At 45.6% G+C, this 25,335-nt stretch overlaps 1 protein-coding gene across 1 annotated transcript in view; it reads left to right on the top strand.

The window, feature by feature from the left end:
- The window catches only part of g2e3 (G2/M-phase specific E3 ubiquitin protein ligase), a 62,815-nt gene that overhangs the window by 5,673 nt on the left and 31,807 nt on the right, over window positions 1-25,335 (top strand). Inside the window, exon 2 of the mRNA XM_077565320.1 lies at window positions 9,324-9,382. The gene's annotated coding sequence lies outside the window, so the exon portion shown is untranslated. The remainder of the gene's footprint in view (window positions 1-9,323; window positions 9,383-25,335) is intronic.

The following is a 25,335-nucleotide window of genomic DNA, read 5'->3' as shown; positions in this document are numbered from 1 at the left end:
AACATTTCATGTTTCGTCCCTCGTCTCCTCCTCAAACGATCTGCCGGCCCGAAGCCACGTGAGCAGCCGCCGCCAACTCGCAAATAAAGGCCGCGTCAATCCAAAGAGGACGCGCGTGTAGTCGGCGCGGCGACGGAGAACAAACAAACAAAAGCCTCTTCTTTGCTTTTCTGGCAGCTTGCGTTGCGGCGCGCCGGCGTCCAGGACAGACCGGCGAGTGAGCGCCTCGTCGCTCAGCCTCCTCGCCTGATTGACGCGCCGCAGTCCATTGTTGGGCGGCCAGCTGGACGCCGCCGTGGCCGCCAGCTGTGGCGGGAACGCCAACGCCGAACGCGCCGGCGTCACTTCAGCTTGCCGACGGTGTGAATTTGTTGACTTTTTCTGCTGAGGTGCGGCGTGTCAGACAATCAGAGACCAGGACAAAAAGTGCAAGGAACACCGGCAGGATGTTGGAAGGAGACAACCTAGCGCCACCTGCTGTCTAAACGGGATGTGTCATGGAAAAGAGACCAAGAAAAGGAACTTTTTAGTCATTTTCGGTGACATCACAATTGGGCTAAATTAGAAAAGCCCTCCCCCACCCTGAGCCAACGACGGTCATGATGCAGCCTACTAATCGTCGAAATCCGGGCTCGCCATTGGCCCAGCCGTGCCATATGAGACAGATCCGCCCCTTAAACGAGCTAAATGACCTTGAGCAAACCGGGCCCTCAAACGGTCAAGGTCCGACAAGCTCCTTTCTTGCTTCTAAGATTGCTCCAAAAACACTCACGGATATTCTCGGGGTCGTTCTTTTCCATTGTAAATGTCCGGAAAGATGGCAGACCCGGAAGCGTCAACTGAGGGGGCGGGGCTTTTACCAAAGCTCAACTGCGCCAGGGCAAGAAACGTGTAAACGTGTCCCGAATGGTTTTGACCAAAAACGTGTTCCTCAGAGAGCCGGCGACAAAATTTCCAACGTCGGCGCTTTAAGCTGTCAGCGCGCCTTAACACTGCTTTTATGCTAATGTTTCGCTGGCGCTGGTGCTTTTTGTGTGTGTGCGTGCGCTGACATGTTTGAGCATGAGCGTAATGAGACTTGTGCGCCAACAAAAGAGCGCCGCTGACGGCCTACTTTGACACGGCCTGCTCGGGACGCGGCGGGGGGGCGCCGCTCCGGAGGGGGAAAAACGCACTGACAGGAAGTGACGGCGGCGTGCGGCCTTTCATTTACCTTTAGCTGAGTTGAGGTTACTCTCCGCCCACTATATTGTGAAGGATACAGAAAAAGGATTTTGCGTTCAGGGTATCGGATCACGCAAACATAAAGAAGCTTTAGTATTAGTCATTCTTTGCAGAGGATAAGGAATATGTCGGTGAGTATGATTATATCGTCCGTCTACGTCTTTTGTGTTTAAATGTCCATTGCTTGACGACTTGTAGCATCCCAACACAGATGCTACTTGTTAGCATGTCTATGGCGTTTTTCCTAGTTTGTTAGCATTGAGCTAAGCAAGCAGAGCCGACGTCAAGTTAAGTTCCCTGCCACCGTAGAGCGTTCAATGAGGGTCCGGATTGAGTCAACGATTCCGAACACAGCAAAAAAATAAAAAAATAAAAAAATAAAAAATCAATGCCAATTTTTTTCGTGTCACCGCAATATGTCAATACACACACAATGCTCCAAAATGGCCGACTCAACCTCACCTGATCGGTCACGCCGACAGCCAAGGGTTGCCCTTTGACTCGCGCGTCGTCGTTTACCAACACGCAGGAAACTACACACGAGTACACGCACACGTGAGGCAAAGCGACCCTGTTGCTAGGCAACAAACGAGCAAAAGAAAAGCCAATCAACTTGATGCGTCATGTCGGCGTCTCAGAATCAGTCATGTTTTAGCCATCTTGTCTCGTCACGTCATCATGTTTCGTCACGTACGTCTTTATTCTCAACCAATCTCATGTCCCCAAATGTTCTTGTCCCTTTCTCGTTATCCCTCAAAATATGTCTTCCTTGAAAATGTCTCATGCCAAATGTCGTGTTTTATCGATCTTGTCGGGTCTCGTCATTCTCATCATACGAAAGAAATCTCATGTTTTAGGACATTTTCAATCAAGTATCAGCATGTCTCATGTTTGGTCGTCATCTTGTCTTGTTTCATGAAGTCCCGTGTGAACACGTCTCATGTCCTTTCTCGTAATGTCTCGTCACTTCTGTCTTTTTTTGTCTCATCAATGTCCTATTTTTAATTTTGTCATCATATGTCATGGTTCATCATTTCTCATGTCAATGTCTCAACATGTCTCATGCTTCACATGTCTTTCTTTTTTTTCTAATCATTTCTCATCATTGCATTTCATTTGTCGTCATCCCTCTTGTGTCTTATTTGAAATTGTCTCATGCCTCGTCATGCGTCAACCTTTAAGCGTCTCCTCATGTCTCATGTCAAATGTCATCGTTTATGATGTATCTTGCCCGATTAATATTCTTTGACAGCTCCGCCCCTTCCTCCCCCTTTGCCTGTACCTGAGTGCGGCTGTCAATCATCCATGAGTGAAAGGGGAGGGGTGGGATGGGGTGGGGGGGGACAGATGGAAGGTGAGAGAGTTGCTCCCACTTGTCTATCTCGTCCGTCTATAAATACTCGCCGTCATACACACGCAGACGTCCATTTGTCGGCAGTCGTGTGCGCGTGCGACGCCTGCAGATGGAGAGCACGGCCGGGTCACGTCGCCATGGAGATGGCGCGCCACGTATGGCGGCTGTGTGTGCGCGTGTCTATTTATGTGACGTGTCTATATGATATGTGTGTGCGTGTTTGGGTACGACATTTGTTTGCGTGTTAACATATTTGTATACGTTGGACGGATTATTCTTTAAATGACTTTCTTCACATTCGGTGATCTCCTGCATTGTTGACTGTTTGCTAACACGTTCAGCAGCCTGACGGCTACCTTTGATATGTTCCGAATCCCGCCAGAACATGAAAACACAAAAAAGTCAAAGAAGAAGAAGGATACGCACGTGCGAGTTCACACATGTGCGCACACGCACACACGCAGCTGTCAAGTGAGGAATAATCATCACTTGCGGAGTTTATTTTCTCAGCACAGATTCAATTGATGGGCCGTTCGGATCAACATCCACATGACCCCCGAACGTGCGCGTGCGTGCATGTGCATGTGCGCGCGCTGTAAAATAAACACACGTACGCAGAAACAGCTGGAAACGCACACGTTGTGGCGAGTGACGACAGCTAAGAGAACATCTGCTGCTGGCTTCGCAAAATGTATTTTTTGATTTTTAGAATGAGAGCGTTTGTTTTTGTGTGTTGCACCCCTCTGGTTAGCTTAATGCTAACTGACGCTAATGCTGTGCTAACAGTGTCGCTCCATCCAATCATTTAAGTTCGTCGTGAAAGAAACAGGGATGGGATTTTTCCGCTTTTTTTATCTCCAAAAATAAAAATGTAAACTTTCCGATTTCGTCTCTACAACATTCCATTTGAGTGTTTCCGTAACTGAAGTGAAACGGATCTTGCGATTGGCTGAAGTGAAACGGATCTTGCGATTGGCTGAAGTGAAACGGATCTTGCGATTGGCTGAAGTGAAACGGATCTTGCGATTGGCTGAAGTGAAACGGATCTTGCGATTGGCTGAAGTCTCCGTGTTGACCAATAAACGCGCTTAGGAGTTATGCCATTGTTCATTTCTCACACGTTTTTGCCGGTTGTTTAAAGAAAGATGTCCGTGATCGAACGCAAAGATGGAAATTGACAAGATCGTAAAAAACAAGTCTGGATGGGACTGGTTAGAGAAGGATATTCCTACAAATGTTGGAAAGAAGACTGTGACGAATTTGTTCAGTGACTTTATTCGTAAGATCGATCGTGCCGGGAAAGCGCTGTTGACTTTGGCGGGTGACTTTCAAAGCTCTTGAAAGTCACGCAAAAAACACGTGAAAGAACTCCAGTCAAGAACAACAAATGATTCCATCGCTGGAAGTTTCGGTGCCCAAACGAAAACTCCAAAACTTTACGGCCTCCGTCCCTGAAGAAATTCAAGTCGTCAAGCAAAGTCACCGTCAGTGCTGCGATCTGTTAGCATGTGCTAATGCTAACTGCTAAGTTAATGAAATTGAAGTTTGGTATGGTGTTATGACATTCTGGCATTAGCTTTAGCATGCTGCTAAGTCAGCATGTAAACAACCCAATGCTATAAAAATGCTAAGCTAACGCCTTCAATGAGTTTTGTTTTCATGAAGTTGAAGTCATCGAAAAAACTGTCCAACACGCCACTTGGCGTTTACTCCATCAGCATTAGTAGCTAGCTCTAACGGCTAACCGCTAACATCAGGCCTGACAAGTGTTGACTTTGTGTGTTCATTTGTTTGTATTTGTGTACAATTTTACCGTGTGTGCGTGCATGTGTGTCTGTCTCAAGTGTGTGTTGCCTTCTGACTGACCTGACATGAGTAAACAAACTGAAAACACGCACACACATTAAGTACACAATGCCACAAGTAAAGTTCTCACTTCTCAAAGCAACATGTGTATGTGTGTGTGCTCTTATCACCTTTGCATCTAACACACCTCAAGGCTATCGCACGCACACACAAACGTGCGCATGCACACACACCAGAAAAGCCCAGATGGCCTCACAATCATGTCTCTTGCCAAACAGATGGACTCGGATGCATTCATTCAACGAGGGACACACACACACACACACACACACACACACACACACACACACACACAGAGTGGCGGCTGCCCAATCACAGTGCCCTCCACACACACAAACAAGTACACACTGACACATACACAGTGGCTGGTGTCCAGTCGCAGTGCCCTCAGTGTGTGTGTGTGCGCGCGCGCGCGTATGTGTGTGTCGCATGTGAAGTCTAATTAGCAGATCAGCATCAATATTGATGAGGGCCATTTTATTCCGGTACATTTATTTGCACTCACACTTCTCTCGCAGTACTTTGCCGTTACTCGAATACACGCTCGCTCCAATCCTGTACTTTCATTTGGTTTCCTCATGCAGTAAAAGGTACGCGTACGCAACTGCATGGAGAACGAGTGCTTGCTTTATCAACACCATCACAAAGTGTCTGCTTTTCCTTTTCAAACAAGATTAAATAAAATGTCATTTTGAGAACATTTATTGTTTAAAAGTCAAATTCAAATCTGACATTTTGAAAAAAAAGAATGACAAATCAAGTGACAAATAAAGCTTTTAACGCTAAAGTGGCAGGTAGCATGTTTAGAGGAGCGACAGCCGAGGTTCTACGAGCTAGCTTGTGCGGCATAAGTAGCAACGTAGAAACGTGAAGTCGCACGCAAAGGACTGTCTTCGTTTTCCTTGTCGATTATTTGCCCTCGCAAAAACTTCTCTCGGGTTGCACATGTCGTATGTGCTTGCAAAGTATTGTCCACTTGCAGGTGGCCGGTGACAAAAGTCAAAACTCAGGTAAAGCGGTTACTTTGCGCTAATTGGGCCGCCTTGAAGCGACTCCGCCCGGCGGCGCCGAGAGGTTGCGTAAAACAAACAGCACTTAAGAAGTTGTTTTGTTTGCCGCTCCGAGGTGTTGAGCTCGTCCAGCTTTGAGCTGTTGAGGCTTTGCTGTGACAACACGCGCACACTTTTCCCATAATCCGTCAGCACGCACGTACACACACACACACACACACACACACACACACACACACACACACACACACACACACACACACACACACACTCGCCATCCATCCGTCGACGCCCCCGTCTCGTGGGACGAATGGGAAGTAATGCAGAGCGACCAGGAATTAGCAGCGTTTGCTTTTTTAGCTGATCGGTCACATGCACACACGCGCGCGCGCACACACAAATGGGGTTCATTTTCTAACATGTTCAACACTTTGCTAGCATGCTAATGCTAAAACATACAGAGGACTTTGATCAAATGCTAATGCTAACTAATGCTAACACACATCATGTATTGTAAGTATTGTGTTTCTACGTTAGCTTAGCATGTGTACTGCACTGCAAGTCTTTTTGTGAGCGTGAGTGTGTTCGTTTGTGTGCCTGCATATACGTATATATGCGTGTGTGTATTCAAGTGTGCGTCTGAATGTGTGTTGTGTGCTGTGCATGTGCAGATATATGGCCGTGTATTTAAGTGTGTTTTTGTTTTTGTGTATATTGGCACAGGTGTGCGTGTGTATCTGTGTGTAATTGCAGCGCGTTGAAAGACGAGAGTGTTCACTTTCAGGCGGGCCGACACTAGATCATGGGGCCGGGTTCAAAGGTCACCATCCATCCTTCAAGTGTACCTGCCGAGTGCGATGATGTCGTCGCTTCTGAGTACACGCTGGAGGACATTCTTTCATTCTTTCACTTCACACGACTTTTTTTTTTGTACTTATCCTCAGCCCCCCTGCCTTCATTTGGCTCCGCCCCCTGAGTCCCCGGGGGCGTGTGATTGGTGGCCTGGGTGAAGATTAAAATGTCGCAGGAGAAAAGACGCGTTAAGAAACACACGTTTGGACTTAAGAGGATTAAAGTCGCGCTCGCCTCTTCAACGCTCGCTGCAAGTAGACAAGGTCAACACAACCACCTGCTAACATGCTAGCAAGCCAAATTAAATGACTTTAGGAAATTCTGACAACTCCACAGAGGGGTCATGATGAGAAGCTAGTAGCCAAGTTAGTGGTGATTGCTAGCCAGCGGCATGGCTAGTAGTGATGCTTGTAGCCACCAGGCTAGTGGTGAGGCGAGGACGAGACAAGTCTAGTGGCCAAGCTAACATCCTAGCTTGAAGCATACCAAGCAGAAGGGGAAGCTAGGCGTATGATCGCACGTGTGTTTAGCATTAGCATGTGAGCAAGTGTTTGTTTTCTACTAACCGAGTGTGCGTGTGTGATTTAGCATTTGATATTATTAGCATAATTAGCATGTCATGGGTTTAGCATGTTAGCAAAATGTTTGTTCCTCTATTAACTACATTTGTGTGTGTGTGTGCGTGCGTACGGTTTAGCATTAGATAGCATTAGCATGTTAGCACAGTAATTAGCGCTCAGCGGTGAGACACAAAGAGGCCAAACAAAGGCTAAGCTGCAACTAATCTCTCGGGCGCTAATTAGCCTGGCTAAGCAGCCACAACAACAAACTAACATGGCCGCCTGCTGGCTCACTTCCTGCAAGGGTGACACGGGGTCAGGGGTCGCAGGCCAATCACTTTCTTCTCCAGCGTGGTCGGGGATCGAACCTCCTCAAAGGAACGCTGCGGGCCGCTCAGCAGGTGGCCGCTCGTCGGCGTTTGTTTTGAGGGTCGCGGGAGGTCGGACAGGAAGTCAGCTGACCGATAGGAAGTGATGATGTCAGCCCTCCAATGCAAAACACACAAGTTGTTGTTGTTGTTTGTGTTATTATTCTTCTTCAACCTTTTTTTTCTTTTGCTTGCTTTCAATGTTTGTCTTCTTTGTGTGTTCTTGTTATTTTGATTGTGTCGATTTTCTTTCTCTTGTTTTTGGGTTTTTGAGTTGAATTTTCATTATTTGTTATCAGTCGATGTTTGTGTTGCTTTCTTTCTTTTTCTTGTTTCGTTCTTGTTTTCTGGTTTTCTCATTGATGATGATTGTTTTGTTATTGATATTTTTCTCTGTTCTTTTTTGTTGTTGATTCTTTTTCATTTATTCTTTATTTTTGATCTTCTTGTTTGTGATTTTTCTTTGTGGCATTTTCATAGTTTTTTTTCTTTTGTTGATTTTCTTTTCCTTTGATGGTGTTTGTTTATTTATTTACAGTTTTTGTGTTTCCTTTTTTCTTTATCTTTTTGTATTGATTGTCTTTGCTTTTTTCTTCTATTTGTTTTTTGATGATTTTGATTTTGTTTATCCTCGTTGTTTGCAATTGTTGTCGATTTTTGTTGGTTTTGGACGTTCTCCTTGTTGTTATTTTCTTTCCTGTTGCCGTCAACCCTTTGTTGCTTTTTGTTTGTTGAGTATTTTGCTGTTGTGTTTGCCGCCGTTCGTGTTTGTTGTCCGCCCCGGCGCTTGTTTGGCGTCGACGTTGCGGCGTCCACGTCGCGGCCGTCCGCTTCCCGAGTGTCGCCTTTCAGCGCGTTATGACGCCGCCGTCTGATTGGATCACGCGGATCGAGTATCACCGCCAAGGAGCCAATTAGCCGCCGACAGCGACCCGGCGCTGGCCGCCCTCGCCCACATCTGTCCGCGTATTAGCTGGCCGCCATTAAAAATGAATGCGGGCCTTTTAAAGTGGATGGCGAAGGGGGAAAATATTGTTATTGATCCAAAGTTCTTAGACGTAAGCGGATCTCGGCAGCTTCCAAACATCCATCACCGCGAACATGACACCGCCGGAACATCCAGGCGGCCCAAGGCGGGGCGGAGGGCGAGGGGGCCGGGGCGGGGTTGTTGTCGCGGCGACAAGGACGATGAGTGCAGTTATGAAAATGAAGTGGGCTTAATTGATTGGCTTGGTTACGTTTTTATTCCTGCGTATTGATTGGCCGGCCACGACAACAACAACATGGCCGCCGGCAGACGAACAAGGCGGAAAACATAAAACAGGGGAGGGGGGGGGGGGTGTGTGTGTGTGTGTGTGTGTGTGCGTGCGTGCGTGCGTGCGTGTGTGTGCGTGTGAAATGCTTTACGACCACAGTTAAAAACGTTTCAACAAAAATCCAGAAAGTATTTGACATCCCAATTTTCAAAGCCTTCTTTTTTCCATCTTATTCTGTAGCATCTGACTTCTTTTCTTTTTTTCTTTTTTTTAATTGTTTGGTCGTTAATCATTTTATTTTTCTCCTTTTTTATTTTAGGTTTTCTTTAGGTTGATTTTTTTGTTGTTGTTTTTCTTTCCTTTATTTAAATTGATTGATACTTTTCATTTCTTGTGTGATAAATTCTTTGTTTTTCCCTTTTTTGACTGTTTTTGTTTGTTTTCTTTGTGGTTGATTGTTATCATTTTATTGTTTTCCTTTTATTTGGAGATTTTTCTTTTTTGTTAATTCTTATTTTTTGGGGCTTTGATTTTTGTTTACAATTTTGGTTTAGATTTTTTTTTCATTCATATCATGCTATATTTATCTTTTTTATCTTGATCCTTTTACCATTTTGTTTATCATTTTCTTTGTTCATCTTTTCTTGTTCATTTGTTGATGAACTTTTTGATTTTTGTTGTTGATCTTTTTCTGGTGTTGATCTTTGTTGTTGATGGTTGGTTGTCATTTTTTTATATCCTCAAATGAATTAAATAATCAAAAGTTTAAAAAATAAATGACAATGAAACATTTTTATTTAAACATCGCCATGTGTGTGTGTGTGTGATGACAGGTTAGGGTTACATCCTCCTGGTCGTGCTCATCATCTCGCCATCCTGTCAGCCAATAGCGGTGAGTTTGATCTTGTTCTTTGATGCTTTGAGTGTTTCTGCGCTCGATGCAAATCTGATCAGCGGGCACATTCGCACGCACGCACGCACACACACGGACGCATTAAAGCTTCTGGAAGGAAGTGAGGAGGAAGAGTAAATATGGCGTCGGGTTTCAGACGTTTGGAAATGTTGCAAAATTGCATCAAAAATGCACAAAGTGACTCCCACAATAAGTTCATTTTACACACACACACACGCAAGTGCAGGCCGCCGCGTGTGTGTGTGTGTGTGTCTTGTACATTGCATGTATGTGTGTGTGATTAAAAAAAACAAAACAAGTGTATGATAAAGCACCCAAAAGCAGCAGAAGACACTTTGTGTCGTGCTGGAGTTAGCCGGCTCATTAGCTTGCTAGCATGTTAGCATGTGACTGCATTTCCATACTTGAAAGTCAAGAATGAAAGCTGACACATCAGCAGCAGCATCAACAACGTCTCATTTTGTCAGAGAAAGACATTATGGCGTCCTTGTCAAGTTGTTATTAGCATGTTAGCATCATGTCGTACAGGAAGTTGACAAATGACGTCGTCGTGTTCAGGCTTGGGGAGTCGCTCTTTTTCTCACTCCGTCCGTCTGTCCGTCTGTCTGTCGGTCTCTTTCTGTTATCCCGCTCATTCCATCTCTCTGTCTTGCTCTCTTTCTCTCATTCTGTCTCTCTCACTCTCTAGCTACCTCTCATCCATCTTCAAATATCTTTATTGCCATCCGGTCAGTGGAAGAGTGAACAAGAGGCTTCACAGCTCTTAAAACATTAGAACTGCGAGGCATTCAAAAAACATGCATGTCAAATAATAAATAGAAATAAATATCATATTGATATCTATTTATTTTTGGGTCTTTTTCAAAGCCCATTAGGTACTCGAGTAATCCAAAGGTTTCCAATTCCATTTTCTACAAGGCGAACCTTGGCTGTGTGCTCGTTGCCGGCTGAGGCGGAGGCCATCATGAACACGCGCGCGATGTGTGCGTATGTGCGCCACCGTGCGCATAATGGACTCCCTGTATGACTAAGTAGTGTGTAAGTAGTGCGCGTGGCGCGTGATGAAGTCGCGGCGGTCGATTTTCCGGCCGCACTGTTGACTTCCTGTCAGGCCTGCACAAGACATTTATTAAAGCGAGAGGGCGGGAAATCAATGCTAATCAATGCTAACGGCACTAGCGCCACATTACTGCCCGCCATCTCGCTGAGTGTGTGTGTGTGTCTGTCTGTCTAATACACACGCTAAACACACGCTGCATTTTTAAAACGAAATACTACTAATACATACATGCGGAATACATGCTATTAAACAAGTTACCGCACATGTTTACTTTTAAAAATGCTTCTAAACATACTACGAAAAATGGCAAGAAAAACCTTTGAAACAACTTCCTACATGGCATGCTAATTCACATGCTATATTCATGCTACCAAACATGGCAGTTAGTATGCTAGCAAGCATTCTAATGAGCATGCTAATAAAAATGCTAATATACGTGCTGCTTAACAGTCTAAACAAGATGATCCTAAACATTCTAACAAGAATGCTTACAACTATGCTACTAAACATGCATGAAAAGATGCTAACAAACATACTAATTAGCATGCTGTTAGACATGCTACAACTAAGCATGCTATCATCATGCAACCAAACATGACAGTAAAGACATTGCTAAGCATGCAAATGACTGCTAGCATGCGTGCTGCTAAAAATACTACGAAACATTTGGATTCACATGCTAATAAGGATGCTACCGCAGATGTGAAAAGAGGACGTGATACGCTAGCATTCTGTATCAGTCACGTGCCTATGTGGCAGCCATGTTGGGGGGGGGGCAAGGCTCATTTCGGAACTTTCTCATTTGCCAAACGATTTTCATTAGATCGACTTGTTTTTGTTGTCAATGTGAAAGCATGCGAGGTTATATTCATGCAGCGCATATGAAACAAGAGCCCCAAGATTATTCTTACCTTTGAAAGGTTATTATTATCAGTTCCCAATTTATGGTGTTGTGTGCATAATGTGCCTGCATCCTTGTTTTGTGGTTTTTTTTTTACGTGGCTCAAAAGGGGCGTGTTCATGTTTTTAGAAGTGTCTGACGTTATCAGAATCTCACTAACTTCCCACTAAGTTATTTAGTGCAAATTTCAAACACACATCTGCATCGCCTAGCCAATCATATCGCACCGGGGCGTGTCCCGCCTAGAATCCGAGTGGGATTCATAATAACCCGTCCTGTCATGACCCCAGCGATGCATTCAAGGTCATTAAAAAACAAAACAAAAGCTTCCTTCTCTTCTGTTCTTTGTTTGTTGTGTTTGTGTGTTTTTGTTTTTGATTTCGCTTGGTGCTAATCACACGCGCGCACTCAAGTAGTCGGTGGCGGTTGCCTAGCAACAGGCTGGCCGTCCTTCTGTTTACTTGAGATGTTTGTTGTGGTGAGGTGGCGAGCGAGGACGGCCGCTCAGCTATTAGCAGGTGACGGTGCGTTCAAGTGACCCGCGCCCACAAATCTATTATTATCCAAAACAAAGCACTCTGCGGACACGCTAACACGCCCCCCCACCCCCCACCAACAACGAGGGACTCGGAGAGCGCCGGTACTGTAAATCTACCCCCGCCCACCAACCCCCTTCCCCTCGTCAGACCCCCGGCCGCGGCTAAGTAGCATTCGCCAACAACTTGTGATAATTAGCACTCTGAAATGCCAGAGCGCGGCGGGGCGACGCTAGGGCGGCGTGCTAGCGTGTGCTAATGGCTAAACAACATGATGAGTCCTTCAGGGGCCGCGCGTAATTATAGCCTAGCGCGAGCGGATGCCTAGCATGTATGCCAGCTGGTTAGCCATTAGCTCAGCCTTAAGGCGGTCATTAGCGCTTAGCATTTTTTCCGTTAAGGTGGCACGGTCGCATGATTGACGCCGCCGACCTCGTTAAAGAGCTAAACGCGGGAAGTCGCCGCCTGACCGTGTTGGCGTGTCAGAACTCACACAGACAGATGCAGCATACCGATATACATTCACGCGCGTACTGATGCCGCATCAGAACGCGTTTTCGTACCTCCACCGTGGAAAACGTTGGGTTCTACTGAGTGCTTTTATATTCTATTGAAGTGTAAAAACTCTCTTGGTGGAGGTCTCCAGCTTAGTATTAACATTAGCGTTAGCCTCTGCTGATACTGGCGATTACTAGCGATTGTTGAGTATTGTTTGTTTCAATCAAATGTAAGCGGCCTTGAGGGAGGTCTGTGGCTAAGCATTAGCATCATTGTTTGCATCAGCGGGTCCTCGTGGCCATGTCAAAACCTTTTTTTGACATCCACCAAAGAAAGTCTTCCGTTTCATAGTCCCGTGTGGCCTTGGCGGATGTCACGGGCTCAGTGTTAGCATTAGCATCAACGTTAGCATCACTTGGTACTAGTGATCATTAACATTGAGCAATTTCCATCAGGAAGGTTTTCAAATTGTTGCTCAAAATATTCACAAATGTAAAGTGCTGCTGGCGGCTAAACATTAGCATCAGCTGGTTTCCGCTGCGACCAAAGAAAGTCCAAAGTCAGTACAAAGTTTGACAGGTTGTGGTTCTGGATCGTAGTTCTTGTTCATGGCTGTGTTGGATGATGGTTCCGCTTGATGGTTGTGTTTGGTTCTTGATTACGGTTCTGCTTCATGATTGGTTTTGGTCCTCGATCACAGCTCTCTTCGGTTCTGAAGCATGACTGGATCCGGTCAGGATCAAATCATGTTTTTGGTTTATGGTCATGTTTGGTTGTGAATCTTTGTTCTGTTTGGTTCTGGATGTTGTTCACGGTTGTGTTTGGTCCATTGGTTGTGTTCTTTTCCCGCCCACCCGCATGTTTGTGTGCATCCCCGCCATATTTATTTGATACGTGGCCATATTTGTCTGTGTATGTGCGCGCGTGTGCGTGCGTGTGCCCGTCAATCTTTCTGGCGACGAGTGTGTGTGTGTGTGCGCGCGTGCGTGCGTGTGAAGTGTGAATTGAAGGAGCCGCGAGCAGATGGGCTCTGGAGATCGGGTTACCTGTTTATAGAGCAGCATCTGTCCATCCTGTCAATCAAAAGCAGACATGAGGGGGTGTACGGATTGGAGGTGGAGGGGGGCGGGGGGGGGGGGGTGTGGCTGGAGGTTAAGTGCTACAATCTCCAAGCAGTCACACTCCACATCAGCAGGGGGCAGCATGTTGCCAGAAAGCTGTTGCAAATATTTTGGTCTACTTTTCAAAGTATGTCCAATTCTAACTAAAAACATGCACTTACACATGATACTTAAAGATATCATTGAATATGCGAATATACATGCAAATATGAATTTAAAAAAAACACGCTACTAAGCATAAGATTGTTTGTGCTCCTAAAGGTGATGCTAACAACGGCAGTTGCAAGTCAACATGCCAATAATGTTTCTGAGGAAGCCGATCCAGGCGTCTTCACCACTTGTTTATGTTCATCTTTTCCATATTGATTTTCAGAATCGTGCATATATCCGCTCACCCACGCCCCCCCCCCCCCCACCCCCAGCTCGCCAGCTCCCCCCGTGGCGCGGTCCGTCATTATGCCACTGATTGCCGCGTTTAGGCTGGTAATTGAAATAATGAGAGAAGATTACCAGCACGCTTTTAGTCACCGCGTCTAATCCACCAATCAGCTGACAGCAGGTCAACATACAGCATGTACAGTGCATGCACGCCAGTATACGTGTGTAGCGTGTCGCGTGTCGTGTTTACAGGCCTGTGTTTGCCGTGTTGGCCTGTGCAGCGGCCGCGGGAGGAAAAGAGCAAATCCATGCAGTCGCTAAAGGCCTTGCGGGGGGGAGAAGAATGCTCACATCATCCTTGGGCTTGTTGTCCTGTGCACAGCAAGAAGATGGACGGACGGATCATAAGTGGATGGAAGGACGGACGGACAGATGGACGGATGGATGTAGTGTTTATGTTTCTTCATCAAATTGAAGGTGGTCATCATCATGAAGTCGTTTGAGACGTGGGAATAAAATGACGTCAAGTCGAAAAACACAATCCAAAGCTCCATTTTGTTCCACTTTGGCGTGCGGTCACGGCGTCCTTGCGAGCGGCGGCGTCAGGTCGGAGGTTTGGGCTCTCGACGCCGTCCTCCCTCCTCCTCCCGCCTCGCCCCCGCGGGGAGGAAGCTTTTAGCCGCTCGCTAGCCGCACGTGGCTAGCCGAGCGCTAGCGCCTCTTAAAGGCTCCTGACTGTTCCGCCAAATGTCGACAGGCATCAACGCGTAATTAAGAGCGCGTGACGCCCGTCGCAAATGCGAAGCACTTTGAGGCGAGGCGAGAGCGCCCGGGAGCTTCAATCTAATTGAGCCATATCAATTTATTTCACATTTGCCAAATATCACGCCTTGACGTGAAGTCATTTGCATAAGAGCGCTGCGTGTTGTTAGCTCGCCGCCGCGTGTGTGGAGGAAATACGCGCTGCCGCCACCGCAAATAAATACAAGAGGGCCCAAAATGCCACACCGCCAAGGCGCTTGCTGCGTGCGTGCGTGCGTGCGTGCGTGCGAGCGAGTCCATTCTCATCTCCCGTCTGGCAAGTAGCGTCCACGACACGTCTGTCAATCAACTGCCATAACACTTCCTCTGGGACACTGTAGGGGGCGCTGTGAAAGGACATATATATATATATATATATATATATATATATATATATGCTATAGATGCTAATAAATATACCAGTTTTGTATTTTTATTAGAGCTTTAATTGTCATGTTTGGGTTCTGGTTTTGGTTGTGTGTCTCCATTGGTCTTGTGTGTGGTCCCGCCCTTCCTGGTGTCGGCCAATCCGTGCCCTCAGCCACTTGTGTCTTGCCCCAGGTGTGTCTTGTTGTCTCGTTAGTGTGTGTCTATTTAGTTCCCTGGTTCTGGTCGGTCCTGGTGGGATCGTTGTCGCGTGTCGCTCGTTTGTTACTTTGTTTTGGGATCTTTTCAGATCTTTGTTTCTTTAAAGCTAACCAGGACCCCTGTTAGTGTTTTTGTAAAATAAATGACTTTCAGTATAACCTGCATTCCTGCCGTGGTTCTCCTCCCTGCATTTGGGTCGTCCACTCCGCACTCGTGACATTAATAACTTTTTTTGAATGAACATATTTATATGTATGTTTACTAGCATGTTTGCTAGCACCTTTCATGGAAATGAAAATGAACATGAACTGCAGTCAAAACAACACACGGCCACCTAAGCACTCCATTTATCATTTCACATGCTAATGGTAGCGCAATTAAAGATTACCAATACCAGATACCAGTTAACATACTTGCTAAACATGCAACTAAAATGCTACATGCTAGTAAAAATGCTAATAAACATGCTAGTAAATGTGGTATGAAACAAGCTGTCCTAAACATACTCAACTAAAAAAAAGCTAAGATACACGCTACTCAAAATTCTAGTCACTGGCACCAATGTGTGTGCGTGCGTGCGTGCGTGCGTGTGTGTTTACGTTGAGGGTGAGAGTGGTCAAGCTCAGGAAGAGGAGGATGACGATGGAGCATTCCATCAAGATGAAGAAGAAGCAGAAGAGTCAAATGTCAAAGTGCTCTTAGGAGATGTTTGCTAAACACTCGCCGTAATCGCTTCACTCATGACCACCAGGCACGCACGCACGCACGCAGGCACGCACGCACGCACGCACGCACGCAGGCGCGCACGCAGGCGCGCACGCACGCAGGCGCGCACGCACCTACGCACACACACACAGCAGGGCGTCGACAGAGCAGGCCGCGACGCGTGAAAGACAGAAAGAAAAACGGAACAAAAGAAAGAAAAAGATGAAAATGTTGAAGACGCGCTGCGAGACGCTGACTCGTCAACTCACAGGTCATGTGACTCAAGTCAAGTCGGTCAGACGAGTGACACGTGACATCACATCCCGATGTCACGTGTCACCGCACGTAGCGTGTCGCGAGCGAGCTGCGACGCCCGCTTGAAGACTCGAGTCATCGTTACAAGTTACATTTTGTTAAGTTACATTTGATTTTTGCTTGCGTCGCGTAACAATCGATGTCTCGTTACAGGCCACGTCATCACGTCATCACGTTTCGTCGTGTAACGTCTTGTTGAGAGCGACATCGAGTCACATCTCATAAAGTGCCAGCAATGACTTAAATGTTTTCAAATGAAATCGCTTACAAGTTATTCATTATTTGAATGAATTCATGATTAGAATTCTGATCTTGTAAGCGTCACTCGTGACTCGAAAAGGTTACGCGTTACATCTTGTAACAAGTCAGCGGCCCGAACGTCTTCAAGCGCGGCTTACATCTCCGTTACAGGCTGCCTGACCTTTCGCAAGTCGGAAATGACAAGTGGTCTGACGAGTCCCATTCACCTGCAAATCATACAAGTTACATGTGATCCTACAAGTCGCCTGACAAGCCAAACGTGTCCAATGTCGACTCCTTTTTTTGGTGCTCTTTGTGTCGCTTTTGAAGTCGGCGCCGCATCGGAAAGTCGATCCCGACCTGACGCGGTGAGGTCGCTCGAGGCCACGCCTCGACGGGCGTGTCGCCGCCCGCGCGTGTGCGCACTAACACGCGTGGGCGCACTAACACGCTAGGATTTGCTCAATTGTTTTTCTTTTGCGCTTATTTTTCTGAGCACTTTAGAGGACGTCAAGTTGGAATGGTTAGCGTCACACTTAGCTTGATGCTCACGGTTAGCATTGTGACGCTAACGATTGTGTCGGCGCGCACGCACTTCAGCACTCTTGCACCTCCCGGTCGTTATTATTTTGGGAAATTCCAACAGTTGAACACACGCGCACGCACACACCTGCCGCGTCCCGCATGTGGATCAGGTTCAGCTGTTGAGAAAGTCGACGTGTCAGATCTTTTCTTCTTCCCCGCCCTCAAATTCGCCGTCCTACTCTTTTGTTGTCCAACTTTCCTCCTCCAGCGCACACAAACATGACCCCGACACGCACACGCACATGCGAACACTTGCGCACACACTCACACGCAGTGTTACCTGAGTGGCTGTAATTACATGCAGGGTGCGAACAGAAATTCTCTCACCTCACGAGATAGCGCCGACATTTACGCAAGTGTGTGCGTGTGTAACATCTGTTGGTGCAAACTTGCACAACTTGTTGGAAAGTTGTGTGTGTCTTTTGCGAAGAAAAGCTAATCAAGCGCTCCCATCTGCGGTTTGTGGTGAAGTGAAAACGTCTGCAAGAAAACAAATATATCAAATGGAGCGCTCCCTCGCTCGGGATGGCTCACGATGATGTCACTTCCTGTTTGCGGGCGTCAAAGGTGCAGTTGGCGTGGACTGGTTGTTGGTGGCGTTCACATGACGCCGTCTTGTTGACATACTTGAGCCCGCTAAGTACATGCGTGTTGCCCATCGACAAAACAAGCGCTCCTTGTTGACATGCGTCCTCCTGCTAATCATCTGACTCACCCTGGAGAAACACGGTCGATGTGTATGTCTACGCAAAGGAGCGCTTGTTTTGTTGTTGTTGGGGTATGAAAAAGGTGAATTAGTGACAGGAAGTATGTCAACACACACACACACACACACACACAGCCGCGGGGACACAAAGCTTGTGTTGCTTTCCAGGGTGAGTCCAAAGGTGCTCGTGTTACCTTCTTGTCTTCAAGTCATTTGTAACCCCCCCCCCCCCCGCCGCCCCCGTACCCACCACCCAGCACCGTCATTAACAGCTAAAGTTACTCTCCCCCCTCCCCCCTCCCTCCCAGCTAAACACACTCATCACTGTCCTGTGTGTGTGTGTGTGCGTGCGCTCATGTGCCGCCATGCAAATCTTTCCCTTCGAATGGAAGATCATGAAAGGTACGAGCTAGCAAGGGTTCGCGCGTTCATCTTTGGTTTTCAGCTCATGTCCATGCAACCATCAACATGCCCTCATTAATATTCATGAGCATTCGTCAACATTCATTAGCAGGAGCGCACGCACATGACGACAAAGTAGCCGCTGCTGGTGACAGCGCCGCCTACTGGAACGCGCTCAGCACAACACTTTCAGGGTAGGGTTTCAAATTAGGCAAGTTGAGGATTTCAAACCTGGATTAAGGTTTCATATTTGGATTTCAAGCACCCAATTTGACTTAATTAGGCTTTCAAAACAGCTTTGAGGTTTAAAACCATTTTCAAACAATCTTAGGGTTTCAAATTAGGGTTCAAGAAAGGAAAAACATGATGTTGGGGTTTTCAATAAAGGCAGAGGGCCTCAAATGCGGCTTTCAAGACCGTGTTTGGCTTCTTCAAAGTGTTTACACCACGATTAGCTTTTCACATTGGAGTGTTGAAAAAGGATTCAACTTGCAAATTAGGACTACAAACCAGGTTTCGGGTTTTGATTGAAGATTTCGGTTTTAATCAAGTGTTACGGTTTCATGCTAGGATTATGGTTTCAAAATCAGGTTCCTATTAAGGATTAGGGTTTGAATTTAGTGTTGGGGTTTAAAATCCGGTTTGAAGAACCATTTAGGGTTTCAAATTTGGATTTCAAGCCTGGGTTTGGCTTTGTGGTTTCCAGTTAGACTTCCGAGCAAGTTTTGGCTTTCAAATTTGGGTTTGGTTTTGAAACGAGCCAAGTCGCTTTTGAAGCCGAGGTTCGAGTTTCAAGTGCGGCGGAGCTGTCAAAAGAGAGCGCGAGGACTCGCTAGCTGCTCGTCTTCCGAATCTTCGCTTGAAAAGCTGGATTTGACAAAATCCAGTTTTTCAAAGGCGACACCACAAACACGTGTGCCGCGTACAAACACACAAATCAGCACGCACGCACGCACGCGCACGCACGCGCACAACGAAGGTCAGCGTTAATCTGTTGTTTTTCTTCTCTTCATCTGTTTTGACTGCGTTAATCCCCGACACCTGCAGCCACACCACAACACACACACACCTGACACACACACACACACTGTGACCACGCCCACTGCACGCCGCCCCGCCCCCGCAGTCGCTAACCCTGCAGCGTCATCCCGACCACCCAACGCCACATACACGCAGTTCACTCAAAATCAAACCGCTGCAGATGGACACGCCCACCCCCACGCGGGAGGAGATGCAAAGGTCAAAGGTCACTTGGAGCTGTCGTGTAACTGTACAAAAGCAAGCTTTCGTGGTGGCGCCGTTTTTGCTTCAAATGAGGCTTTTTAGACACGCTTCGGGTTTTAACACGCACGGGTTCGGGTTTCAAGGTAGATTTGGGCTTTTTGAACGGTCACAACCTGTTGGTGTGAATTCTGGTGCTTGTTTATCCACGTGTTCAAAGCCGAACCCCGGTTTGAAACCCTGACAAACTTGTAATGTGAGGTACAAACAGGAACCCGTCGTGTCGTCAGGAGACCAAAAAGTTTTCAACTTCCTGTTCGACACGCGGGTGACGAGCGCTCGTCATGTGACAGGCGGCGCGCGCGCTTGCTAGCACGTCGAACAACTTTGAAACCTTTTTTAAGCCAAATTTGAAACCCAAACACGTTTCAAACTTTCATTTGAAATCCTGCATTTTTTTTTTACGCTAAATTGAAACCCTAATTTTCACTTAAACACTAATTTATAACCTTAACCTTTTTAAAAACCTTCATTTGAAACTTCAACTCTTAACGACGATAATCACGATGACAGTGATGATGATGATGATGATGATGATGATGAAGACGATGATGAGGATGATGACGATGACAATGATAATGATGATGGTGATGATGATGATGAAGACGATGATGAGGATGATGATGATGATGATGAAGACGATGATGATGATGATGACGAGGATGATGATGATGATGAAGACGATGATGAGGATGATGATGATGATGATGAAGACGATGATGATGATGACGAGGATGATGATGATGGTGATGATGATGAAGACGATGATGATGATGATGATGACGAGGATGATGATGATGATGAAGACGATGACGAGGATGATGATGATGACGATGACGGTGACAATAAAAATGATGATGATGATGATGATGACGAGGATGATGATGATGATGAAGACGATGACGAGGATGATGATGATGATGATGATGATGATGATGATGAAGAGGATGATGATGATGACGATGACGATGACAATAAAAATGATGATGAAGATGATAATGATGACGATACTGCTGATAACGATGATGAGGATGATGATGATGAAGATGAGGATGATGATGATGATGACGAGGATGATGACGATGACGATGAAAATAAAAATGATGAAGATGATGATGACGAGGATGATGATGATGATGAAGACGATGACGAGGAAGATGATGATGATGATGATGAAGACGATGACGAGGATGATGATGATGAAGATGATGATGAGGATGATGATGATGATGACGAGGATGATGATGATGAAGATGATGATGAGGATGATGATGATGATGACGAGGATGATGACGATGACGATGACAATAAAAATGATGATGAAGATGATGATGACGAGGATGATGACGATGACGATGACAATAAAAATGATGATGAAGATGATGATGACGAGGATGATGACGATGTCGATGACAATAAAAATGATGATGAAGATGATAATGATGACGATACTGCTGATAACGATGATGAGGTTGAGGATGATGATGACGAGGATGATGATGATGATGATGATGATGAAGACGGTGATGATGACGAGGATGATGACGATGACGATGACAATAAAAATGATGATGAAGATGATGATGACGAGGATGATGACGATGTCGATGACAATAAAAATGATGATGAAGATGATAATGATGACGATACTGCTGATAACGATGATGAGGTTGAGGATGATGATGAAAATGATCAGGACGATGATGAAGATGACAATGAAAAGGATGATGCTGATGACGACCACGATGGTGCATCCATTTTGGCGTGTGCGTGTGTTGTGTGTGTCTGCCGTGTTTTGATTGACAGCCGTGTGACAAAAGGAGCGCAGGAGAGACTTTTTGGGTGCGTTTTCTTTCTTTTTTTTGTGCGCTGTCAGCCGCCCGCATCCCAAGCGTGTAAAGCATCTGAAGCGGCGCTAATGCATCAGCCCTCTGCCCCGTACGCCAAGCCCCCCCCCCCCCCCCCGACGAGAGTGATCTGAATAGTCGCCGCATTGTGATGCGGCGGCGGCGAGGAAGAAAAGCCAAGAAATTTGGCGGATAATGGCGGCGGGAAATAGCGAAACATGTTTAGCGGGACAAAAGGGACGACGGCTGACAGACGACTCGCAGACGTCCCAATCTTCGGACGGACGGCGCCAGACTGACGCGCCTCATCGTCGTCATCATCATCATCATCATCATCATCATCATCATCATCATCCCTTGATGTGTTCGCGCATGCGACAAACAATCCAAAGTTTGAAGATGGCGGCGTGACCAATCAGGATGATGATGATGATGATGTCATCACTTTTGCCGCCACTTTTGTGTCGCTTACGAAACGACAGCCAGCTTGGCTTCAAATATTCACTCACTTATTCATTCATGCTTTCCATCATTCTTTCATTAATACATCATTCGGTCTTCATTCATTCATTCTTTTTGTCCTGCATTCATTATTTCTGCATTTATTCTTTAAAGCATTCATTCACTTATTCACTCATTCATTCATCCATCAATTCATTTGATCAGAGCCATGAATGCATTCAGCATTCATTTATGAACCATTCATTCATGCATTTAGTCGTTGTTTTGGATCACATCTGTCTTAAAGTTTTGCACTCGTTTGCACATTCATTCATTCATTGTTGTGTCCTCAGTTCAGTTGAATGTTTGTTTATGACTTTCATGCGATCACGCTTGCGCTCGTATTTGCATGCGAGCCTTGACGGGCGCAAACAGGAAGTGCACACCGCTGAGTGTGTGCGTGTGCATTTTTTACTTTGTGAGCGTCTGCCCGCTTTGTGTTCGTGTGTGTACGAGTGTGTACGAGTGTGTATGTGTTTGAGTGCGCGCTGGCCCCGCTCCTCCCCGCCGGAGGCCTCCGTACCCTGAGCCCGGGGCCTGGAGACGGTTGCCGTGGAAACGAGGTCGAAGGATGCGTTGATTGACAGGCGGGCTGCTTCGGCGACAACAAAAAAACGCGGCATCGTCTTCGTTCGTGGCTACGCTGGCCGATTGGTGACTCCATGAATGTTTGATTTCATAACGGGAAGCGCGCACACCATTGATCATTCACAGGAAGGTTCGATACGGCTCACACACACACACGCCTGCGCGCGCACACACCAATCTGTGTGAGTACACTCATTGTAATACATGAATTGTAAAATGAATCTTAATTATTATTTTATGATTTATTAATTGTATTTATTAATCATATTAATTATTAATTAGTAATAATGAATTATTCATTTTAATTTTATAAATTATTTTCAATAATTAATTCAAATACTTTTCAAACATATGTTTAATTTAAATATTTTCATTATTATTATTTTATTAGTAATTGAAATTATAAAATGATACGATTATTATTGATTGTCAATGGATGGGATGGAAATGATTATTTTTAATCTTAATTTATCAATCGACAAAAAACAGATGAATCGATTCATCGTTAGTTGCAACTCTAGATTCTACCATATCATACGATTAATCCCATTTTATTTATAGAGCACTTTTTGTACAAAAAAATGCAACTCAAAATGCTTTACATGAATGAAAACCGACCCCCCAAGAGTACTTGTTGTGTGCTATACTTGTCATGTTTGGGTTCTGGTTCTGGTTTTGGTTGTGTGTCTCCATTGGTCTTGTGTGTGGTCCCGCCCTTCCTGGTGTCGGCCAATCCGTGCCCTCGGCCACTTGTGTCTTGTTGTCTCGTTAGTGCGTGTCTATTTAGTTCCCTGGTTCTGGTCGGTCCTGGTGGGATCGTTGTCGCTTGTCGCCGTCACCGCTGGTGTTCTGTTTGTTACTTTGTTTTGTTTTCAGATCTTTGTTTCTTTAAAGCTAACCAGGATCCATGTTCGTGTTTTTGTCAACTAAATGACGTTCAGTATAACCTGCATTCCTGCCGTGGTTCTCCTCCCTGCATTTGGGTCGTCCACTCCGCACCGTCACAATACTAGATTGTGATAAATTGCTTCCTTGATCTAACATAGCGCTGGGTTAAAAAAAAAAAGAAGAAGAATAATCTATTTTCCTTCTTATAGCCTGAAATCAATTCATAAAACAACGAATCAAGCATTTTAATGAAGACATCTTTTATCCAAAAATCCAAGTGAAAATGGAACCTACCTAACTTAAGTTTTTGTTTTTTGGTAGCTAGCTATTTTTCTTTTCATCTTATCCTTTTAAAGTTACATTTACAATTATTTAAATAAAATTCAAAATGAACATGACTTTAAAAAAATATATATTTAATCATAAATAGACACACAAAAAATACAACACAGAATAAAACAGAATTGTAGTCACAAGTCCAGAAGACCCAAATGCAGTTTGCGTCCATCCAGAAGTGTCTTAAAAATAAATTGGACGTATTCAAAAATAATAGATATATGCATTGTATGCAAATGATCATCAAATCTTTTACAGAATGAAAAATGCTGACTCAAATGGAACGAGGCCCGAGTGAGTGGATTTTGGAAACATGAATGGATGGAAACGGATCCTGCCAGACTGAAAACCACATTGTTCGTCACGACGGAACATCTGGACCGCACGCTCGCATCGGCAACATCCTACAACTTTGCTTTTAGCGTTTTGAGCGGCTCGTGTGGCTAAAGGCTAACTAGCGCGCGTCTTGTATCGTCCGATGAAAAAACACTCTTGTTGTTTTTGTTTGTTTTTACGTGTTTGTAACAAAAGCGGCACCCCGCCTCTCCCAAAGCATCATGGGAAACGCACACAAGCACGAACGCACAACAAGACCACCACACTGTGTGTGTGCGTGTGCGTGTGTGTGTGTGGCGGCGTGTGAAAATTCACACAGTGGCACAAACAACAGTGGCAAGATATAATATGGCGTTGAGGGTATTGAGGGTGTGGATGTGTGATTTAGGGGGAGTGGGAAAGAACGCCGCCGCCGCCGCCGCCGCCTCTGGTGAATTCGATCATCAAGCGCAGCCCGACACTCACGCACGCACGCACACACAAACGCACACGGTTATTAGCGGGAGCAGGTACAGCTGGGACTTAAAAAGTCGACGCCACCTGCCCTCATCCTCGTCTCACACTGATTAAAACACACACACACACACACACACACACACTCACACTCATCACATAGACAATGAACACGTTCAACTTGTTTTTTCGACAAGAACAACTTGTGATATGTACGACATTGTCGTCATTAAAAAGCTCATCTGCCAGTGGTTCATTTGCTCAAAATGGAGGTGGCTGAGATACTGGCTGCCTAAGTGGAGCAAATGCTAGGTGGCTAACTAGCTAGCATGGCATGCTACATGGTTAATTTGCTAGGTTAGGGTTAGGGTTCTACCACAATGGTAAAGTCATTTTGGTGGCTCGGTAGCTGAAATAATGGGGCCCTAAGTGGCTAAGATGCTATGTGGCTATCTGGCTAACATGCTACATACGTGGCTAATTGGATATTGTTCAATAATTAAGTTGCTAAGAATTGAGGTCGCTGATATACTGGGTGCCTAATTGGATAAGATGCTAGGTGGCTAACATGCTACGTACATGACTAATTGGCTAATATTACGCTTGCACAGGATCTATGAAGATTAGCGACGTGTAAAAGCAGCGGAACTCGCACTATTTAAATGAGAGGTCTGTAAATTTGGGAGAGCGCTCCAAGCGCGAAAAAATGACATTTGAAGTGATGGAATTGGAAATGTTGGTGGAAGAAGAAAACAAGCACGATACTCGGTAAGCCAAAAATACATTTATGATTCCGCTCCTTTTGGGAAAGCCAGAAACTGCTGTAAAGCTTCCATCATAGGACTAGGATTGTTTTTTTTTTTTAG

This window comes from Vanacampus margaritifer, chromosome 1 (genome assembly GCF_051991255.1).
Source record: "Vanacampus margaritifer isolate UIUO_Vmar chromosome 1, RoL_Vmar_1.0, whole genome shotgun sequence".
NCBI lineage: Eukaryota > Metazoa > Chordata > Actinopteri > Syngnathiformes > Syngnathidae > Vanacampus > Vanacampus margaritifer.
Note: the sequence above shows the minus strand (reverse complement) of the source record. Positions and strands in the feature narration are given on the sequence as shown.